Below are 19,000 nucleotides of genomic sequence, written 5' to 3' on the forward strand. Positions count from 1 at the left end.
ACACACAACAGATGAGGAAGTGGACAGATCAGACCAGCATCGCTGGCTCCGCATGCCAACGCGAAAATGTACATTACAGATGAACTGCAGAGAAAATACCCAATGTATCGTCCCGGGCGAGTTTAATTGGAAGCGGAGTGCAACGAGTGCAAAGCTTGACCATATGTTTCTGTGTCTAATAAAGGTGCTTGATTGATTGATTGAAAAGTTTATTAACAGATTGCAGAATGGGTTTGATTAATTGATTGAAAACTTTATTAACAGATTGCAGAATGGGTACAATACAGTACAGCTCAATACACACAATTGTTAAGGGGATGCAGACCAGAGAAAGACTTCCGTCTTGTTTACATCAGGGTCCCCCATTTTCAATTCATCAGGACATATATGACATACAGATAGTCAGTACTGCTACATCTATACATTTATGACATACCAGATTTGCAAATACAGTACTGTTTGTGATACAGAAGGAGTCAGGAAAAGGGAGTATATACATTTGACGTAGAAACTGTACATTGGAGGAGGTTGGGTGGGGGGGGTTGGGTACACTGGGATATTGACAACCATACTGGGTAATCTACATTGGAGGTGGTTGGGGGGGGGGGGGGGCACACTGTATAAACAAGCAAAACTGTACATTGAGGGGGGGGGGGGGGGGAGACACTGTACAAACAAACAAAATTGTACATTGGACTATTGACAAAACCATACTAGGTAAATGACTGTACATTGGAGGGGGTTGGGTTAGGATATTTACAGGGGCCAGTGTTGAATTGCAGTCTCCCATAGGTGTCCCTTGAGAGAGGTTTTGAAAGTGGGTAGTGATCCACATTCCTTTACAGCTTTGGGTAGGGCGTTCCACATTGATGTGGCATAATTGCGAAACGTGTTTAGCAGGGGCGTTTTTAGGGTTAGAAAACATTGGGGGCTTCAGCCCAGGGGGGTGGAGGGGGGTTTCCCCCCCCCCCCCTTTTTTTTTTTTTTTTTTTTTTTTTAAACACAGTAATACGCAATTTTAGAGTAATTAGAGATGAATACTGAAGAACTAGAATCATTAGAGGTTCTCAAAGTGAGGTCCATGTCCATGAGAGGGATCTGGGCAGTCCCCATAGAAAATTCAAAGTTAACAGGACCAAATCATCAGTTTCTTATTTATTTATTTAACCTTTATTTAGCCAGATAAAACATTGATCTGGTCCAAGAGGCCCCAACAGGAGTACAAATATACATATATACACATATATATATATACATATACTGTACATACATACACACATATACACCAATAACAAAATAAAAACAGTTAAGAATCATACACATAAGCAAATAAACAAACAAACAAACATATGCACAGCCTATGTACAAAAGAAATAAACAGTTAATCTCTAGTCTTTACAGTTTTCTTCAATTGCATAAACACTCAAATCAAAAGTATTACACAATTATCAAAACATTACACTCAAGGAGCAAAACATAGGCCCAGATTTGCACCTCTATAAGCACAATGTCAGCCTCACACTTTTTGCAAAACAATACACAGAGCAAAAAAGTATCTTGCCAGATCCAGCTAGGCAAAGAGATAATGTCTAGTATTTTCTGTACTCTATTTAAATTTTTTCAAAATTGTTTTTGTTTTACTGTAATTTTAACCTGTAGGCCTACTGGATACAGTATTTTATGTTTGTCTGATATTTGCTGAGCTTACAGTGTTATGCACATAGTAGCATGAAAACTGGGACATGTTTTGTTGTGATTCTCCATGTTGAAATGTTGACTGATTTGGTTATATGGCGAGAAAATTTATATTTTCATCAGTCTGCATCATTGATTTGGGTATATGGAGAGAAAATGTTTTTTTTCCAGCAGTCTGCATCATTGATTTGGGTATATGTAGATAAATAAATAATATTTTCATCAGTCTACAGCATTGGTCTTGTGTAGTGTTTGGTGAATTTATTGTATATTTGCACATTCTCTGCGTACTTCACTTACAGTACTCTAATCACTGAGAAGTAGAATAGCTAAATGTGTTTTAGGTTAAGCACAGCAGTGTGAGTAACTGGTTCAAACAGAATTAAGTCATATAAAACGTGTGTTTCATATAGTAACAAAATGTAGTTTTTTTAAATTAGTGTATGGTTTTGACAAGTGTTTAATTTAGCAAAGGATCTGAGGTGTTCTGATAATTGTGTGTGTGGTTGTGCTAATTGTGTGTTTTGAAACACCGGGCCCCGTTTTAAAAATCATGCTTAAGCAATCGAAAAAAAAAGTCTCATAAAAAAGATATTAGATTTTGGGGTATTTTCCTGCCTTTGGTCCGCTTTGCATTCACATCTCAAATGCAGGGTTCACTTGCAAGAGTGAATGAGCTTTCACACCACCCCAAACCAACCGGACTATCCGAGGAAATGAACCAGGGTTCGATTAAAGCTTATTATAGTTTATCACAGTATCATGAGCATGTCTTTGTCAGTGGACACTGGACATGGGTATGGAGGCTCCAGGTGCTGCTGCGTTAACGTGCACATCTTCAATACCTATCTGTACTATTTAAAAGCACAGTGCAGGACACACTCAAAGGTTATCGCACCTCAGAGATGGCAGTGGACATGTATGACAGGACAAAGGCCATATGTAATGGCATCTTGTGGCACAAGCTCAGACCTCAGCTCAGGAGATCAGCTGAGACAGAGACTGTTCTATCCAGAGCTTGAGAGCAGGTTCTCGTGAGTTGGATAACAACTTATGAGAGGCATACAGGCATGTTATCCAGCCTCTGACCAGTTTCTCTCAGTGGAATTGCTGCAACCCCTCGCCACACATTACAATATCCAACTATTGCCAGAGGAGATCACAGTTGCAAAGTGTTTCCTGGTCAGGACAGGCAGAGATGCAGTCCCTACTATCCAAAGTGTCTTTTCCCTCCTGGATGATGATGATAATAATAATAATAATAATAATAATAATAATAATAATAATAATAATAATAATAATAATAATAATAATAATAATAATAATAATAATAATAATAATAATAATAATAATAATAATAATAATAATAATAATAATAATAATAATAATAATAATAATAATAATAATAATAATAATAATAATAATAATAATAATAATAATAATAATAATAATAATAATAATAATAATAATAATAATAATAATAATAATAATAATAATAATAATAATAATAATAATAATAATAATAATAATAATAATAATAATAATAATAATAATAATAATAATAATAATGCATTTGATTTATAAGGCGCCTTTCAGGACACTAAAAAAAAAGTCCACAAATCGGTGAATGAAAAATTATAGGATCAAATGAAAACTACTTACTAAAAATGTTTAAAAGTACTAAAAACCAACAAAAAATACCAAACACTAACAAACATTCAGCAAAGACAATGGGGATGCTGACATAAAAAAAAAAAAAAAAAAGTAAAAAAAAAAAAAAAAAAAAATGTAAATTTTTTTTTTTTTTTTTTTTTTTTAGATCCGGGGCTAGGAGAAAAACATCCGGGGCTAAAGCCCCGGAAGCCCAGGGCTAACGACGCCACTGGTGTTTAGTCCCTTATTTGAGCCGAATCTGGGTTTAACCTGATTTGTGGAGCTCCCTCTGGTGTTGTGATCGTGGTATTCACTGACCTTTGGGAAGTATTTTGACATGTACATGGGTACCTTGGTCGTGTAGTGTATCTTGTAGACCAGGCCCATTGCAAGTTGCTGTACTCTGTCGTCTACTCTAAGCCATCCTAGGTTGTCAAAGTGGGCAGGGGTGAGGTGGGTTCTAGGAGTAAGGTCAAGCAGTAGTCTGACCAGTTTGTTTTGAGATGTTTGTAATTTTGTTTTTAGCGCCTTTGAGGTGCTTTGGTACCATGAAGTGCAAGCATAGTCGTAGTACCCCTGAATGAGTGCTCCTGCCAGTATTCTTGTTTACCAGAGAGGAGATCCGGTACAAGAATCGAGTTTGTTGGTTGACTTTTTTTATTACATTGGATGCCATTTTGTCACAGGAGAGATTAGCCTCTAGGATGGAACCCAGGTAGGTCATTTCATTTTTCCTTGTGACAATATTGTCACCCACTGTAACTGAGAAGCCGTCGGTCTTGCTGAGTTTGTTATTTGAACCGAAGAGAATGGACTCTGTTTTGCCCATGTGTAATGATAGTTTGTTATCAGCGAGCCATATGCAGATTCTGCCTAGTTCCGAGCTGAGGGTTTTTTCAACCTGTAACTTGTTCTTGTCAGAGACCAGCAGGGCTGAGTCGTCCGCAAACAGGAAAAAGTTGCAGTCACAAGCTGACGACATGTCATTTGCATAAATTAGGAACAGTAGCGGTCCTAGTATGCTTCCTTGTGGAACACCACAGCTCACTGTGAGGGGGGGGGGATAGGGTACTGTCCAATTATCTAGCAGTCTCAGTCAATGAGTCAACTAGATGTCCCCCTTGGAAGGGTGTGGGCGAAATGACTTTTCTTACACCATAGAAACAATTCGGACTTTATAAGAATGTTCGTTTATTTGGACCTTGAAGCCCAGCATCCAGCTTATCCTCTGTTACAATAATCACCAGGTGGTCAATTAACAAGGGGTTTAGCTTGTAGCTTGGTAGTTGGTAGTAGCTTACATCCAAGCATTAGTGGATAACGTTAGTAGAGGGCGAAGTGGTATTGGTAATGTTCAACCAGGTCGCCTCTGTTGATAGTTCGTTAATAGTTAAGTTGCCATTTAGCAACCAGTTCTGGTTAGTGTAGTCAGACATTTAGTTAGTCAGACGTCAGTCAGACGATAGTTAGCATTTAGTCAGTGTTCATTCCAATGCTAGTCAGCGTTTAGTCAATAGTAGTCAGACGTTAGTCAGACGTTAGTCAGACGTTAGTCAGATTATTTACCTATACAAAAGAAAGGAAAACAGACAGCATTAATTAATAACTAGATATATGAATTAAAGAGAATGCGGATATTAACGGCGCATATAATGCTACGTACCGTTGGCCAGTCACGAGTTCGCCCACAGGGCTTTTCACCTTACAGTCTAGACTGAGAGTGTCACTTAAATAGCGCGACGCGCCTGCGCAGAGAGAGCTTACCTGCTCAAAGTCGCAATACGTACTCCAAAGTGCGTCCACTAGGCGGCACCAGATAATAATTAACTCATGCAATAAATGTATACAATAAATGTTACACATGATAATAATGAAGGATAATAATGATAAATATATTGGGAAAAACGTCGGATAATTCTCCAGGTACCGTTTACCTCCACCATCTGTTCCCTCCCCTCAAGGTAGGATTGCATCCAGCTCACTGATAGACTATCAAAACCAATTGCTTTTAGCTTGTCAATCAGAATGGAGTGATTGACCGTGTCAAAGGCCTTTTGTAGGTCCAGCATGACCATGCCGCAGTATTTCCCTGCGTCCACCTCTTGTTTGATGTGGTCATTCAAATAGAGAAGGCATGTGTCAGTGGAGTGGGATGTTCTGAAGCCAGATTGGAATTCGTAGATTAGATTTTTTTCCGCTAGGTACTTTTCGACTTGTTCGTAGACAATTTTTTCCATGACTTTCGAGATGGAGGTGAGAATAGAAACAGGGCGGTAGTTGCCTGGGTCTAATTTGCTGCCCTTTTTGTGCAGAGGGGTCACCCTCGCAATTTTGAAGTCCTTGGGGACGTGTCCCTGTTTTATGGAGAGGTTTATTATGTGTGTGATGATTGGGGTGATGGCGGCTGCTGAGTCTCTGAGGAATTTGGAGGGGATGTTGTCGTGGCCAGTGGCCTTGTTAGGTTGGAGGGCGCTCAGTTTATTGAGTACCTCATCTGTTGTTACCATTTCCAGCTTGAAGTCGTCCTTGCGGACCCCTAGGTTTTTGTAGTAAGCTACTATGTGTTCTACCCCATAAAGCCCTGAGTGGGAGGGTAGTTTGTTTACCAGTGTTGTGGCTATGTTTGTGAAGAAAATGTTTAAGTAATTGGCTACATCCAGCTTGTCTGTGATGAGCGTGTTGTCCGTTTTTATGTTTATGTTTGAGAATCTGGTTTTAAGTTTTTTACTGCATCCTAGTTGATTATTGAGTAATTTCCAAAGTTCACGTGGTTTGTTTTTGTTTTCCTCAGTTTTGTCATTGATGAAATTCTTTTTTGCAGTTTTGATCATGGAGTTTACGTCGTTTCTTAGTCTGTTTCTTTCTAGTTTGAGTTCAGTCAGGGGGCTTGGAGTTCACTGCTCGTGCTTTTAGTAAGCTTTGACTGACTTTTACGAAACTCAGAGCATTTTTTGTCTCTGGTTTTCATAGCGGCCAGTATTTCGGAGTGCATCCACGGCTCAGCGCGATTTTTTACCCTGGTGGTTCTTAGGGGGGCCATGTCGTTTAGTATTGTTGAGAATTTGGTTTTGAAACCAAGCCATGTTTCTTCAACCAGTGTACCATTGAGTTCATCTGACCAGTCCAGACTCTCCAGTTCAAGGTTGAAGGCCTCGCTAGAGTAGGTTTTGAGGTCTCTAGATGTGACTGTTTTGTGGCAGCCAGCCTTTTGTTTTAGTTTTTTGCGGGTACAGAATATCATATAATGATCACTTAACCCGCATGCTATAACCCCTTTATTGGAGATCTTGGACTTGTCGGAGGTCAGAATGAGGTCAATGGTAGTCTGAGTTGATTCACATACACGTGTGGGTTGGGTGATTAGCTGGCTGAGGCCGTGCAGATCACAAAACCTACTGAATGACTTGAAGACGGGTGCATCTTTTCGTTGCATATCCGTGTTCCAGTCTCCAATAAGAATTTTGTCTACATCCTCAACTCCAGCTAAACACCCATCCAGTGTATCATAAAAGCCACTATGATCTGGCGGCCTGTAGACTGTGCCAACCAGTAGGGATTTCGCCCTTTCGAATAGGATTTCCACCCATACAGTTTCAATTGATTTGGTACAGTACAGTACAGCTCAATACATACAATTGTTAAGGGGATGCAGACCAGAGAAAGACTTTCGTCTTGTTTACATCAGGGTCCCCCATTTTCAATTCATCATAACATATATGACATACATGACATACAGATAGACAGTACTGCTACATCTATACATTTATGACATATCAGATTTGCAAATACAGTACTGTTTGTGATACAAAAGTGTCCAGAAAAGGAGTGTATATACATTTGGCGTAGAAACTGTACATTGGAGGAGGTTGGATGTGTGGGGTGGGGTTGGGTGGGTTGGGTGAGGGCTGTACATTGGGGGGGGGGGGGGGGGGGGGGGGGTTGGGTAGGGGACACACACACATTTTACACTGTACATTGGAATATTGACAAAGCCTTACTTGGTCATTTACTGTACAACTAGGTTAGGACATTTGTAGGGGCCAGTTTCGAATTGCAGTCTCACGTAGGTGTTTTTTGAGAGTGTTTTTGAAAGTGGGTAGTGATTCACATTCCTTTACAGCTTTAGGTAGGGCGTTCCACATTGATGTGGCATAATTGCGAAACGTGTTTAGTCCCTTGTTTGAGCCGAATCTGGGTTTTACATGATTTGTGGAGCTCCCTCTGGTGTTGTGATCGTGGTATTCACTGACCTTTGGGAAGTATTTTGACATGTACATGGGTACCTTGGTCGCGTAGTGTATCTTGTAGACCAGGCCCATTGCAAGTTGCTGTACTCGGTCGTCTACTCTAAGCCATCCTAGGTTGTCAAAGTGGGCAGGGGTGAGGTAGGTTCTAGGAGTCAGGTCAAGTAGTAGTCTGACTAGCTTGTTTTGAGATGTTTGTAATTTGTTTTTTAGTGCCTTTGAGGTGCTTTGGTACCATGAGGTGCAAGCATAGTCGTAGTACCCTTGAATGAGTGCTCCTGCTAGAGTCTTCAGGGTATTCTTGTTTACCAGAGAGGAGATCCGGTACAAGAATCGCGTTCGTTGGTTGACTTTTTTTTATTACATTGGATGCCATTTTGTCACAGGAAAGATTAGCCTCTAGGATGGAACCCAGGTAGGTAATTTCATCTTTCCTTGTGATAATATTGTCACCAACTGTAACCGAGAAGCCGTCGGTCTTGCTGAGTTAGTTATTTGAACCGAAGAGAATGGACTCTGTTTTGCCCATGTGTAATGATAGTTTGTTGTCGGCGAGCCATATGCAGATTTTGCCTAGTTCTGAGCTGAGGGTTTTTTCAACCTGTAACTTGTTCTTGTCAGAGACCAGCAGGGCTGAGTCGTCCGCAAACAGGAACAAGTTGCAGTCACAAGCTGACGACATGTCATTTGCATAAATTAGGAATAGTAGCGGTCCTAGTATGCTTCCTTGTGGAACACCACAGCTCACTGTGCTGGCGATCTCAAAGCTCACATGGACACAGAAAAACATTACAAACAAAGCAGTGCGAGGCGAGAGTTTGATGGCAAAGTTGACCGAATTGATTGAAGTATGCAGCTATACAGAGAGAAAAACTAAATAATTGAAAACTATTTTGATGCCTCAAAATGATGTTTTGGTTCGATAAGATGCTTATGATACAATCATTCTAAGGATTATGTGTGTAATAAATTAGTTTAGTACACTAATTGCAACAAATCTGAAACTGCATAGTGCACTTTTAAATTAGTATCTTTGTGAGATTACTGTTTTATAATATACATTACATTGAAAAGATACAAAGATATATTTTTTAAAGATGGATTTTCTAATACAGAAGAGGTATTATTTAGAACATTACTTCATATTTTTCTTGTTATTTATTTTGTCCAGTAAGACTTGAAAATATATATTATTTTGTCATAGGTTGATTTTGTTATTTTCTTGATTTGTCAGATAGATTACTTTAGGCATAATACAGCATGTTGAGTAACTTTGGTTATAGAGATATTATTTTGTATTATAAAATTATATAAACAATAATTTTATATCAATACAGAGGAGGCATACTTTAAATATATTATAATGATAAGGCATCTTTGAGTAAACTTTGAGTATCATTAAGTATTTTGAGGCTGAAGGCAGAGTGTCCTCTTTAAAAAAAAATCACAATATGGACACCCTTGAAGTCGCATTATAATTCACTTAATAAAATAATGACGAGTCAGCCTCCTAAAAAGACAAAAGTTAGTGACACGACTCACACCAAAGTAAGGACTTTGCTCTGTATCGTCAAATAAATATTTGATTAAGGAATATAATATGCCTTTTTGTATTATTTCTCTGTGTATCAGCAAAATGTATATATTTTTATGTTAGACATTGAGGGAAATTAAGATTCTCAGATTTTTTACAAACCGCCGCTTATCAACTAACCGGTTAATCGGCAGGTGACGTATGTTGCTCAGTAGTTGCTGATGTCTGCTCAGGAGGTTTGAGTGTTTGCTCAGACCGAAAAAAAATTAGAGGGAACATTGATCACAAACACAGCAAGTAGGCAACATGAGGATTATTATTATTATACTGTATCACAAACACAGCAAGTAGGCAACATGAGGATTACCGTCTTAGTGTACAATAAAGAACTACTAATAAGGGGGGGGGGGGGGGGGGTATTAAACCAAGCTATTTTAAATTTATTCAATTAGTTTGTTTGTTTATTAGAGCAAGATGTAATTCAACTAAATCAAGTGCAGTGGAGATGCCTGGTATCCTCTGGCAGAAGAGAGACGTTTGTGAGCGACTCCGTACCGCATGTTATCCAGTGTCTTTGTATTCCTGCAGGAAAGGCAGTCGTTGTGTCTTGTTTTCCTGCAGGAAAGGCAGTCGTTGTGTCTTGTTTTCCTGCAGGAAAGGCAGTCGTGGTGTAAATGATTGACGTCCAGGAACAGAGTCACCATGTTGACTTTCAGAGGTCATCCCGTCCTCTCGCCAAGAACAAGGTCAGATGCTGCTTATCGAAGCTTCAGACGACACGTGAGGGACGGTCTGCTAGGAGGACTCGTATGTACTGCCGAGCAGACTCTAGGTTAAACATCAAAGAGAAACAATAACAGACATGTACACACAGGACCATGCTGGATGTTCTGGAGGGCAGGGGTACTCCCAAAATCTTTAGCGAGGACATGTTGTGAGGTTTTGCCCGCTGCTCACTACCTTTTCTCTGTTTCTTTAAGCCTATACTGTTTATTTCCCTTCTATACTGTTTATTTTCCCTTCTCACTCACTCTCTCTAGCCCCCACCCTCTCGTTCCTTACCCTTAGTGGCCACACCTGTTCGATATTCTATTATCTCTCGCACCTGTGGTGGCAGGCTAATTAGTCCCCCTGTGGGCTTTAAATACCAGGGCGCTTCCCCTCGTTTTGGCGTGGGGTCGTGTTGTATACTTGCCGAGTCATATTCTCTAAACTTCTAGACTCTTTCGGGAGATCCTCTGTCTGCCTATGCTGTTCCATTCTCCGGCGTCGAGATGTTTGCTCCAGCCTTCGCCAGCTGTTGCCGTTGCCTGTGGGGGAGACTGGTCTGCGCTCCCTGTACTTCCACGGGAGGCACCCCAGCTTTCCACTGCAGACCCCCGCGCAGCTGTTCGTCCTGACGCACATCCAGACCAGCGCAGACGCTCTCCAGTCCTCAGCGCGCAACGCGCATCTTCCAAGGACGCTCGAGCTTGGCACGCTCTCCAGACCAGCGCGCAACGCGCATCTTCCAAGAACCCTCGAGCTTGGCACGCTCTCCAGACCAGCGCGCAACGCGCATCTTCCAAGGACGCTCGAGCTTGGCACGCTCTCCAGACCAGCGCGCAACGCGCATCTTCCAAGAACCCTCGAGCTTGGCACGCTCTCCAGACCAGCGCGCAACGCGCATCTTCCAAGGACGCTCGAGCTTGGCACGCTCTCCAGACCAGCGCGCAACGCGCATCTTCCAAGAACCCTCGAGCTTGGCACGCTCTCCAGACCAGCGCGCAACGCGCATCTTCTAGACCTTCGTGCTTGGCACACTCCTCCTCGCAGACGCACCCCGACGCGTCTCTCGGTTCCGGTGCGCACTCAAGCAGTGGCGCACCACTCTGTTCCTCGGCTCCGACAGTCGGCTACCCGGTGACGACACCTTCGCCACCGCCGCCTGTTCCAGCACCACTCTGTTCCTCGGCTCCGACAGTCGGCTACCCGGTGACGACACCTTCGCCACCGCCGCCTGTTCCAGCACCACTCTGTCCTCGGCTCCGACAGTCGGCTACCCGGTGACGACACCTTCGCCACCGCCGCCTGTTCCAGCGCTCTGTTCCTCGGCTCGGACAGCCAGCCACCCGGTGGCGATGCCCTCGCCCCGTTGCTGTCCCCGTACCATTACGCACACGCCTGGGTGAGTTTTGATTGTGATGTCACTCACCCAGCGTAGTGTCCTTGCCCCCGTTCCCGCTGCTGTTCCTGTACCTTTACGCATACGCCTGGGTGAGTTTTGATTGTGATGTCACTCTCCCAGCGTATTGCCTCTGTTAGTTTGTTTGGACATTTCATCTCCCAGCGTATTGCCTCTGTTAGTTAGTTTGGACATTTCATCTCCCAGCGTAATGCCTCTGTTTTTGGTTCTCACTTAGAATAGTATTTTTGGACTTTACATCTCCCCCTGTGTGTTTGTCACACGAAGATATTATTACTTTGTTCACTTTGTTATTTGGACTGTTCTGCACCTGCTCTGTTTTTTCCCTTTTGTGCATTAACTCTCTCCTCTGTCCTGCAGAGCGGCCCAGATGTTTTCCCACCAGTCCCCAGTTCCTCCCTGTACCCCAGCCCGCCTCCGCGGGTCTCAGTCCCCTCTGTCCCAAGTTCTCCCCTTCTAGTTCCTCCTAGTCCCTAGTCCTCTATCCCTAGTTCTCCTAGTCCCTAGTCCTCTATCCCTAGTTCTCCTAGTCCCTAGTCCTCTATCCCTAGTTCTCCTAGTCCCTAGTCCTCTATCCCTAGTTCTCCTAGTCCCTAGTCCTCTATCCCTAGTTCTCCTAGTCCCTAGTCCTCTATCCCTAGCTCTCCTTGTCCTTAGTCCTCTGTTCCCAAGGCGTTCCCTTAACCTGTCCCAAGGCGTTTCCCTTAACCTTCCCTAGGCGTTCCCTTAACCTTCCCTTAGGCGTTCCCTTACCTTCCCATAGTGTTCCCTTTTCCCTGCCCGCCTCTTAAAGGCACTTTTCCTTCCCCTCATATTATATTCCTGTATTTGTGATTCTCCCTTAAAGGGACAGTGCCCTTTTCCCTGTATTTCCCTGTTGTTCAATAAATATCTGTTTCTTGGCAAACCATCATACCTGTCTTGTGTTGTGCGATTGGGGTCGGTTACAAACCATAACAGTACGACCCCACCAAGTCTACGACCCCAGCCAGCACAGACTGTGTATGTTGAGTTTGCCTTTTTTTTTTCTTGTCCCCTCTAGCTCCCCTGTTAGCCCTGTTAGCTTCCCTGTTAGCCCAGTTTAGCTTCCTTGTTAGTCCTGTTTAGCTCCCTTGTTAGCCTGTTACTCCCCTGTTTAGCCCAGTTTAGCTTCCCTGTTTAGCTTGTTAGTCTCCCCGGTTAGCTCCCCTGTTTGCTTCCCGTTTTGCCCTGTTTGACCCCCCTGTAGCTAGCCATGCCCTGGCGGCTAACCCAGTCCCTCAGCAGAGCCCCTGTCTGCTAGCTTGGCCCCGGCTGTTAGCACAGCCTCTATGTTAATGCAGCCTTGCAGCTGGCATAGGCCCTGTAGCTAGCCAGGCCCAAGCAGCTAACCCGGTCCCTCTGCATGGCCTCCACTTTTTTGTGTAGTTTCTCCCACTGCTAGGACTGCCCTTCAGCTAGCAAGGTCAGTATTCCCACAGCTAGGACTGTCCTTCCAGCTAGCTTGTTCTCTCATGCTGGTCCAGCCCTGTCTGCCAGCCTAGCTCCGGCAGCTAGCGCAGCCTCTATGTAGATGTAGCAGTACAGCTAGCATAGGCCCTGTAGCTATCAGTGCCTTGGCAGCTACCCTTTCCCTCTGCTAGCCTAGCTCGGCAGCTAGCGCAGCCTCTATGTTGATGTAGCAGTACAGCTAGCATAGGCCCTGTAGCTATCAGTGCCCTGGCAGCTACCCTTTCCCTCTGCTAGCCTGGCTCCGGCAGCTTGCGCAGCCTCTATGTTGATGTAGCAGTACAGCTAGCATAGGCCCTGTAGCTATCAGTGCCCTGGCAGCAACCTTCCCTCTGCTAGCCCTTTCCCGGTGCTACCATGGTTACCCCTTTGCTACCCTGCTTGCCCCTCAGTTCCTCTAGACCAGTTGCTCTAGACCAGTTCTCTAGACCCAGTTCCTCTGGACCAGTTCCTCTAGACCAGTTCTCTAGACCAGTTCTCTAGCCCAGTTTCTCTAGACCAGTTCTCTAGACCAGTTCTCTAGACCAGTTCCTCTAGACTGGTTCTCTAGACCCAGTTCCTCTAGACCAGTTCCTCTAGACCAGTTCCCCCAGTTACCCCTCGGCGACCCTGTTTCTTTTGCTAGCCCCACTCTTGTGGTGGCTTCCCCTGCTGGCTTGGCCAGTACCTCTTGTTTTGCCCCCTGCCACTCTGTCTGTATTTGTTTTGGGTCGCCGGGTGGCTCCCGTTGGAGGGGGGGATACTGTGAGGTTTTGCCCGCTGCTCACTACCTTTTCTCTGTTTCTTTAAGCCTATACTGTTTATTTCCCTTCTATACTGTTTATTTTCCCTTCTCACTCACTCTCTCTAGCCCCCACCCTCTCGTTCCTTACCCTTAGTGGCCACACCTGTTCGATATTCTATTATCTCTCGCACCTGTGGTGGCAGGCTAATTAGTCCCCCTGTGGGCTTTAAATACCAGGGCGCTTCCCCTCGTTTTGGCGTGGGGTCGTGTTGTATACTTGCCGAGTCATATTCTCTAAACTTCTAGACTCTTTCGGGAGATCCTCTGTCTGCCTATGCTGTTCCATTCTCCGGCGTCGAGATGTTTGCTCCAGCCTTCGCCAGCTGTCGCCGTTGCCTGTGGGGGAGACTGGTCTGCGCTCCCTGTACTTCCACGGGAGGCACCCCAGCTTTCCACTGCAGACCCCCGCGCAGCTGTTCGTCCTGACGCACATCCAGACCAGCGCAGACGCTCTCCAGTCCTCAGCGCGCAACGCGCATCTTCCAAGGACGCTCGAGCTTGGCACGCTCTCCAGACCAGCGCGCAACGCGCATCTTCCAAGAACCCTCGAGCTTGGCACGCTCTCCAGACCAGCGCGCAACGCGCATCTTCCAAGGACGCTCGAGCTTGGCACGCTCTCCAGACCAGCGCGCAACGCGCATCTTCCAAGAACCCTCGAGCTTGGCACGCTCTCCAGACCAGCGCGCAACGCGCATCTTCCAAGGACGCTCGAGCTTGGCACGCTCTCCAGACCAGCGCGCAACGCGCATCTTCCAAGAACCCTCGAGCTTGGCACGCTCTCCAGACCAGCGCGCAACGCGCATCTTCTAGACCTTCGTGCTTGGCACACTCCTCCTCGCAGACGCACCCCGACGCGTCTCTCGGTTCCGGTGCGCACTCAAGCAGTGGCGCACCACTCTGTTCCTCGGCTCCGACAGTCGGCTACCCGGTGACGACACCTTCGCCACCGCCGCCTGTTCCAGCACCACTCTGTTCCTCGGCTCCGACAGTCGGCTACCCGGTGACGACACCTTCGCCACCGCCGCCTGTTCCAGCACCACTCTGTCCTCGGCTCCGACAGTCGGCTACCCGGTGACGACACCTTCGCCACCGCCGCCTGTTCCAGCGCTCTGTTCCTCGGCTCGGACAGCCAGCCACCCGGTGGCGATGCCCTCGCCCCGTTGCTGTCCCCGTACCATTACGCACACGCCTGGGTGAGTTTTGATTGTGATGTCACTCACCCAGCGTAGTGTCCTTGCCCCCGTTCCCGCTGCTGTTCCTGTACCTTTACGCATACGCCTGGGTGAGTTTTGATTGTGATGTCACTCTCCCAGCGTATTGCCTCTGTTAGTTTGTTTGGACATTTCATCTCCCAGCGTATTGCCTCTGTTAGTTAGTTTGGACATTTCATCTCCCAGCGTAATGCCTCTGTTTTTGGTTCTCACTTAGAATAGTATTTTTGGACTTTACATCTCCCCCTGTGTGTTTGTCACACGAAGATATTATTACTTTGTTCACTTTGTTATTTGGACTGTTCTGCACCTGCTCTGTTTTTTCCCTTTTGTGCATTAACTCTCTCCTCTGTCCTGCAGAGCGGCCCAGATGTTTTCCCACCAGTCCCCAGTTCCTCCCTGTACCCCAGCCCGCCTCCGCGGGTCTCAGTCCCCTCTGTCCCAAGTTCTCCCCTTCTAGTTCCTCCTAGTCCCTAGTCCTCTATCCCTAGTTCTCCTAGTCCCTAGTCCTCTATCCCTAGTTCTCCTAGTCCCTAGTCCTCTATCCCTAGTTCTCCTAGTCCCTAGTCCTCTATCCCTAGTTCTCCTAGTCCCTAGTCCTCTATCCCTAGTTCTCCTAGTCCCTAGTCCTCTATCCCTAGCTCTCCTTGTCCTTAGTCCTCTGTTCCCAAGGCGTTCCCTTAACCTGTCCCAAGGCGTTTCCCTTAACCTTCCCTAGGCGTTCCCTTAACCTTCCCTTAGGCGTTCCCTTACCTTCCCATAGTGTTCCCTTTTCCCTGCCCGCCTCTTAAAGGCACTTTTCCTTCCCCTCATATTATATTCCTGTATTTGTGATTCTCCCTTAAAGGGACAGTGCCCTTTTCCCTGTATTTCCCTGTTGTTCAATAAATATCTGTTTCTTGGCAAACCATCATACCTGTCTTGTGTTGTGCGATTGGGGTCGGTTACAAACCATAACACATGTGGGGTACCCTTTTTCTAAATGGGGTATCTCTGTACTGTATATTGCCCCATTTTAATCTATGTGTAAAAAAACAACAACCCATAAACACATTCTCACAGGGTACTTTAATCTCAATCTCAAGTTCCGCCATCTTTTCTTGATCCTCCAATCACAACTGTCGCTTCCCCTGGTCAAACATGTATCTGTGCTCATTCCTCAGATGTAGGGCAGGGGATCAACCCCACAGAAATGAGAATCTATATGAAAAGTTACACAGACATCATGAAAACACTAATTCACCTCTGTCTTTTTTATTGTGTTTAAATGGTAAATGGCTGCTTTTTTATATAGCGCTTTTATCCAAAGCGCTTTACAATTTGTTACTCACATTTTACCCATGCACTCACACATTCACACACCGACGGCGGAGGCAACCATGCAAGGTGATAACCTGCTCATCGGGAGCAATTAGGGGTTAAGTGTCTTGCTCAAGGACACATCGACACGCTTCCCGGGAGGAGCGGGAATCGAACCGGGAACCTCCGGATTGCCAGAAGACTCCTCTACCTCTCGAGCCACTGTTGCCCCTACCTTTCTCGGTTCTAAACAAGGACATTTACTCATTTTAACCTTACCATACAGACATTTGTTTAAATAATATGATGTATTATAGTAAGACTTACTGTATTCATTGTGATTCAGCCAATCTTTGATTTGTAACATTTCTTGGTAATACTGTACATCCAAAATAAGAACCTGAATTAAAATCCTGCAACAGGGAAATATGGGCCTAATGCCTAATGTAACATTTCATAACCTGTCTCCCCTAGTCAAGCCCTTTGTTAAAAACCTGGGCGTGCACTTTGACCCCGAGTTTTCCTTCAATAGGCAGGTAAACTCGGTGGTGAAGGGGTGCTTTTTCCAGCTCCGGTCCATAGCCAAGATCAAGGCCATTCTCTCCCCCTCAGACCTGGAAAGAGTAATTCACGCCTTCATATCGTCACGCTTAGACTACTGTAACTCCCTGTACCTGGGGCTAAATAAATCCACCATAGCCCGTCTACAACTCCCCCAAAACGCTGCCGCTAGACTGCTCACAGGTACCCGGAAGAGAGCTCACATCACCCCTGTACTTGCCTCCCTCCACTGGCTCCCGGTGCGCTTTAGAATAGACTTCAAGGTCCTTTTATTGGTTTATAAAGCCCTAAATGGTAAGGCCCCTGCTTACCTAGCAGACCTCCTCACCCCCTATACCAACACCAGGGCCCTCAGATCGGCTGATAAGGGTCTCCTAACCACCCGTAGGTCTAACTTCAAGTCTAGGGGGGGACGTGCTTTTGCGGTCGCAGCTCCTGACCTCTGGAACAGCATCCCCATGTCCATTAAATCTGCCCCCTCCATCGAGTCTTTTAAATCAAAACTCAAAACCCACCTATATCGCCTGGCCTTCCCTGACTCACTTTGACTCTTGCCGTACTTGTTGACGCGTTGTTCTGTTTTTCCTTTGTCTATCCGTTGATTTTATTTAATTTTTCTGTTTATTTTATACTTTTCTTTGTACTTGGCTTAGCTATGTGAAGCACATAGGTTGGTTGACAAGCGTCATGTTTAAACGTGCTATACAAATCAATTTGATTGATTGATTGATTGATTGATTGATTGATTGATTGATTGATTGATTGATTGATTTCCAAATTGTTCTGTTAAACACAGCAACTCTTTTCGAAATGAGTTTGAAAGTGTTTTATAGAAATATCATGGCGACACCTGGAACTGGTTGTTAAACTGGATTGAAGCTGGTACATTGTGCCACTTTACAAGGCCGATATCCTATTTTTAATAACAGGCCAATATTGGCAAAACCAACTGCGTCTTTGAACTGCTGCGGTCAGGCAAGCGATACCGGAGTCTCATGGCCAGTACAGAGAGACTCAGAAGGAGCTTCTATCCCCAGGCCATCAGGATGCTCAACGACAATGACACTATGTAACAACCATCATCTACACTCACAGCACACACATCCACACGCACTTTAAATAAACACTCACCGTAACACCCACTCTACTCACTTTAGACACTTTAACACACTTTATATTTATTAGCAAAGAGATTGCACTACAATCCATACCTCATTGCACCTTACCCTAAGTTGTACTTCATCCCATTTCTGCATTGTACCTCACTGTTACTATTTTTTTTACTCTGTATTGTATATTGACTGAACACTTTTTGTTTACGTACTTTTGACTTTTTCTATTTTATACTTTTTATCTATTTTTATCTAGCACAATCCCAGGAGCTCATACAGAAAAAAGCATTTCATGGAAAATTATTCTGTATTTTACTATGACAACTAATAAACAAACTTGAACTTGAATATAATTATCCACTTCCTATGTTGATTTCAGGGGCGTTTCTCACACCATTAAACCCAACTTCAGAGACGTTTTCTGACATTTTAGACGTTTATTTTGCCGTGAACTCCTACCCTGTTGTAGGGAGAGTGTTTAGGATTGTTTTCCCATCTGCCGGCATGTTGTCCTTCTTGATAAGAGACGGAGGGGAGGAGGGGAGCTTCATCTTCACTCTCTCTGTCTTCCTCTTCCTCCTCCTCCTCCTGAGGCAGCGCTGCCTCCATCCTCGTTTCTTTTCTCTGAGGGTTAGTTCCTTGGTAAGTTGTTTTTTCTTTTCTCTGATGGTTAGTTTCTTGGTAAGTTGTTTTTTCTTTTCTCTGATGGTTAGTTACTTGGTAAAATAAAAATATCTATCAGATCTTGCCATTATTACGGGCGGCTAGGTGGTGTAGTGGGCAAGGCACTCGCCACCAGTGTGGAGACGCTAGGATTCGCGTGTTCGAATCCAGCTCTCCACATTGTTTTCAGTTTAGCTGGTCGTCCGCAGTAATACACATTGGCCGTATTACAGGGAGGGAAAACTGAAGGGTGGGGATCGAACGTTGTGAACAAGTGACTCCTACAAGTCGGTTGGTGCGCCTGCGCAGTAGAATCAGGAAGTGTCGGGGGCAGCGTGAGCCTCCCACGCGTTACTCCTCGACACTGAGAGATCGAGCTGCGCAGGTGAAAAGATGCGACTGCTGTTACCTCAAGTACCGGAGGGGACTTGTGCTATGTATGACTTAGTCCACATTGCAGCCGGCTTGTGGGAGGCAAGAAACAGCGTTCGTGACAGGGGAGGGTTGAATTGGATGATACGAAATTGGGATGGGAGAAAATATAGAAAAAATGGGAGAAAAAGTGGATAAA

Source organism: Notolepis coatsorum (genome assembly GCF_963971535.1).
Source record: "Notolepis coatsorum genome assembly, chromosome: 5".
NCBI classification, from domain to species: Eukaryota; Metazoa; Chordata; class Actinopteri; order Aulopiformes; family Paralepididae; genus Notolepis; species Notolepis coatsorum.